Raw genomic sequence first — 5,298 nt, 5'->3', positions numbered from 1 at the left:
TTTGATTTTAATGAGATCTGATTTGTGATGTTTGATACCTATCTTGTTTTAACACACTCAAATGCACATGTTAAATACCAAAACACTTAGAATCATAATTAGAATTCTTAATTAACTTTTTGTTTGTTTTCATCAAAACATTAAATTGAGATTTTGTCTCAACAATACGGTAATGCTTAATTCAAATCTTAAATCCACTAAGGAATTAGGGGTTACTTTTGAATTAAAGGTTCTATCACTAAAACGTTAGGGGAAGAATAATAAAGAGAATACGGTAATAATTCAATAAATGAATTCAGTAACTAGGATCAAATTAGACACCAAGGTTGGATTCGAAGTGAAACTCATCTCAGACATTTTTCTTATTATAAAAGATCAATTTTATTACTGTTGTTAATTTTAAATATTATTTCAATCAATTTGGTTACTTTTTGTTCAATTTTAGTAATTAAATATAATTTGATAGTAAAACGCAATCCTTGAGTTTGACACTCGGTATTACCATTTTAATTATTACTTGCAACGATTCAGTACACTTGCTAAAACACTATCAATAAACAAATGAATGTTCTTTCTGAAATAATACAAGTATCTCAAACAAATTAGGAGTACCATATGGAAGTTTAAAAAATTTGTCAATAAAAGAAAGAGTAAGGAGATGTGTAGTAGTGCAACTATCAACTAATTCCACATGCAAACATTTACCCTTCATTGAAAATCTCAAGAGGCTAACTTTATTTTTAACACAAGAGTAAATATTTAAATTATCAAACAAATGTTTCTTAAGAATCCCAACACATTTTTCAAAAAATTTGACATGAACCAAAGTTACTTTAGAAAGCACACCAACACATATATCAAGAATATCATTCAAGTCTTGAATCATAATTGTAATATAAAGTTTAGAAGAATAATACGGATTAAAGACTTGATGCATCATGGTTTAAACTTTCAAACGAGGCTTATGGAAATCACATATGTTAGGCATTTCAACGTGAATATTTGCAAACCTATCAAGAATAGGAGGAAAAAATTTGTCAAACAATTTAAGAGAAACATGAATTAAAGTAGTAGAAGAATTAAATTTGCTAGGATTGAAACCAAGATTTTTCTTGCAATGATCCTTTTGAGAAACATTTGGCCAATCACCTTTAACTTCAATGGATTGTGGGCATTCCTATTTTGGAGACATATTTTCAAGCTTTTGAACATAAGAATCAAAAAAGTTAGGAAAATAGTTAGACTTAATTTCTTGCTCTTTGTCTCTCACATTTTGTTCCACTTCACCTTTATTTTCTTTAATTTTCATTTTCTCTCTCAAGGCTAACTTATTTTATTCCTCTTTCTGTTTCTTTTCTTTGATTTTCTCTTTTTTCTCAAGGCTAGTTTCTCTACTTTTCTTGCCTCTTTTGTATATCCAATTTCATAAAGATATGTCATATACCCTAGATCCAATACAAAATCTCTAACATGTTTTTCATATGATATACTTTCCTTTTTTCTTGTTCCTCCTTTTTATATTCTTTGTGTCTTTTCTCTTTTGCATACCTCATACCATCCATCTCAAAATCTATTTGCCTCATTGCTTTTGTCCTATCTCTCTTTTCATATCTCATTTCATCCTCACCATAATTTCTATATCTTCTTTCTTTTTTTTTTTATATCTCTCATTTCATACCTCATTTCATACCTCATTTCATACCTCATTTCATTCTCATCATAATATCTATATCTTCTTTATTCCTCAATTTCAAACCTATCTTTATTTTGAGAAGATCTTCCATGGTGAGATCTTCTATCTCTTTGATTCACAAAAACTTCTCTCAAGACATTCATTTGAGTATTCAATATTTATGTAACGTGACTCATAAGATAATTGATTCTAGGAGAAAGGGGATTTGGTTCACTTTCACTCATGATGTCAAAAACAACAAATCAACGAGTATCACAATAATCAAGCAAATAACAAGAACAACATAAGAAAATAAAAATAAGGTCCTCACCACTCACTAAGTGTTTACACTCAAGAAATGTATCACTCGTGTATATCACTCAATGATGACCATTTTTTTCAATGATGTGCGCTCTTGCCTTTTTCCACTCAAACTCTTTATTCAAGTTCTTAAAAAGAACCCAAATAAGAATCCAAACCAAAGAATCGAAACACAATGTAACAAGTCCGCAAAAGCTATCAACACAAGAGTTTCAAGAAGGAAAACTAAGTCAAAACTAAGAGAATTTAAAACAACAAACAAGAAAAAAAAATACTAGGTAAATGAAGACACACTTAAGTATATTATCAAAGAAACAAAAAAGATTAGAATTAAATGACAAAGTGATTCTAATATGTGGGAGGTAAGATACTAAAATAAAACTTGCAATGCCTAAAAGAGGTATGAAGAATGCAACAGATGTTTGATGTTTCAAAATGAACAACTCTGGATTTTTTATTTTTTTTTTGCAAAATGCCTTTTTTCAAAAGTGATTTTGTGCTGAATCACTTTTTCGCAACACTTGTAATTTTATATTTTTATCTGCATATTTGAATTCCTCTAATTGTTTTAATCAATTTAGGCTTTTTAATTTCCAGAATCGAACTTGTATGGGAGAAATAACATCAAAAACAAATTTGCAAGTGAAATTTTGGATCAAACAATTGCAAGTGAAGAAGATGAATGCAAATATATATTTTTTTTTCTGCGAATTTTTTTTTCCAGCAACTTTAGATTTCGAATTTCACACAAAATGAAGCAAAAAATCATCAAATATAAACCATCTCACACATATTATAACACTTATAATCAACTAAGAACTCAAGATTACACAAAAACAAAGATCAAATTTCAAGAAATTAACCTAAAATTTCAAATTTTCCATGAACTTCAAGAACATCAAAAACTTAAAAACAAAAATTAAGAAAAAACTTTACCACTTGGTGACAAGATCTGAATACCAAATGATGTGCATTTGATGTGGATTCGAGTGTTTCCACATGAGATTGAAGATCTAACCAAGTGATTTCTTGAGATAAAGTGGTAAAATAAAATGGAAAAGAAACAAACAAACATAGGTTATATGGAGAAGATGAAGAAGGCGCCACAATCAAGGATGATTGGTAAGTCAATGTGGAATCGCCACAATGGTAAGGAATCCATTAATAAAATTCAAGCAAGTTCTAATCCAAGAACTCAAAGAGGAGACACATCTCACTCACAACTCTTAATAGAGAAATTCTAATTCATTTCAAAGTTATCCAAAATGAGACTCTTACAAGGTATTTAAAGAAGATCTATTATCTATTATCTATTATATATATTTAAAACAGACTCTCATGCCAACTCTCATGTCACCTCCTAGTATTTCTTCCACATGTTCAAACATATCCCACCTCAACAAAAAAGCTTATGTGTACGCCTTAGAGAGTTCTCTTGTGTTTTTATGTTTCACCTCATTTTTTCTAATTAGTTTCTAAATAGTTTTTTTCCTCTTTTAATCCCTCTAATCCCTAATTTTTTTAATGACTTCCAACAATTTCTTCTTCCCTCTTGTGTACGTCCCAGTCATTTGCCATCCTCGCAAAATCATCTTCTTCTTCGAAATTGCCGACTCTACTCCAAAGGTACACTGAAAGAGGTATAGGTTGGTTCGTTTCAACAAAAAAAATTCTTTTCTTTGTCTATTTCTAATTTTGGTGCCATGTTCACCTCATTTTTTTCTACTTAGTTTCTTAATAATTTTTTCCTCTTTTAATTCCTCTAATCCCTAATTTTTTTAATGACTTCCCATCACAAAATCATCTTCTTCTTCGAAATTGCCGACTCTACTCCAAAGATACACTGAAAGAGGTATAGATTGGCCAAAGATACACTGAAAGAGGTATAGGTTGGTTCGTTGCAACAAAAAAAATTCTTCTGTTTGTCTATTTCTAATTTTGGTGCCATGTTCACCTCATTTTTTTCTACTTAATTTCTAAATAATTTTTTCCTCTTTTAATTTCTCTAATCCCTAATTTTTTTAATGACTTTCCAGTCATTCGCCATCCTCGCAAAATCATCTTATTCTTCGAAATTGCCGACTCTACTCCAAAGATACACTTAAAGAGGTATAGGTTGGTTCGTTGCAACAAAAAAAATTATTCTTTTTGTCTTTTTCTAATTTTGCTGTCATAAATTCAATTATATTCTATTCAATCTTTGAAATCAATTTGGCTCATAGTGACTTAATACTATGTATAGTTTCTTACATGAAATTCTATCACTGCGACTATCCAAGAAATCCAAGTTGGGATGGGACCGGCCGAAAAATTTCGCTACCCATCATACCCAGAGCAAAATGGTACATGAAAAATTCAAGGAATTAGTGTTTTTCAATGTTATGACAAAGTATATTTATACATCAATATTTTTTCCATCTCTCTTCTAAACTCTTTTCCTTCTTTAGTTGCTTTTAAGTGTCACTTCGCTTTGTGTGTCTCATATTCTTAGTTTTACTTCAATGTAGTATATGTTGAGTAGCTTACAAATTGCAGTTGAAAAAGTTTGACTCAAATAATTTTAAGCATGTTTAAAAGATGTCTGACATTGAATTGAATTGAGTAAATTAGATCATTTTAAATTTCAGAACACAAATCTGAATGTATTGTAGAAATTTTTCAAATGTTAAATCGATCTTTGTGGTAATTGTGAATTTTTTTATTTTAAATCGGATTTATTAGAATTTTAATTTACAAACATTCAAACTATTATTAATATTGGCAAATGAATCATAATCATTAACATTTTGGTTACAAACTATTAACTGTCAAACAATTATAAGTATACAAATAATTACAAATAAATTACTTTAATTTCATCTATTATATATATTTAAATATTTTTATTTGACTTTTTACTTTGAATATTGGTAAATATATATAATATATAAATATTTAGAAATGATGGACAAAGTCATGTCTCTTTTAATTTTAGTCAGTTTTATTTTACTGAAACTAATTAAATTTAATTTGCTGTTTTATAATGTTAATTGACATGAAATTAAAGTAATTTATTTGCAATTATTTGTATTTGATGTATACTTATAATTGTTTGACAATTAATATTTTGTAACCGAATTTTTATAAATTTTAGATTTCGATTTTGAAACAAAAATGTTAATGATTATGATTACTCAATTAATATTAATTTAAGAAATAATGTTTGTAAATTAAAATTATAATATATCCGATTTAAAGTTAAAAAAAATCAAAATTACCACAAAGATCGATTATTAAAATGATAGTGAGAGAAAAAAATAATATTT

This window comes from Cicer arietinum, chromosome 2 (genome assembly GCF_000331145.2).
Source record: "Cicer arietinum cultivar CDC Frontier isolate Library 1 chromosome 2, Cicar.CDCFrontier_v2.0, whole genome shotgun sequence".
NCBI lineage: Eukaryota > Viridiplantae > Streptophyta > Magnoliopsida > Fabales > Fabaceae > Cicer > Cicer arietinum.
This window is presented reverse-complemented; position numbering follows the sequence as displayed.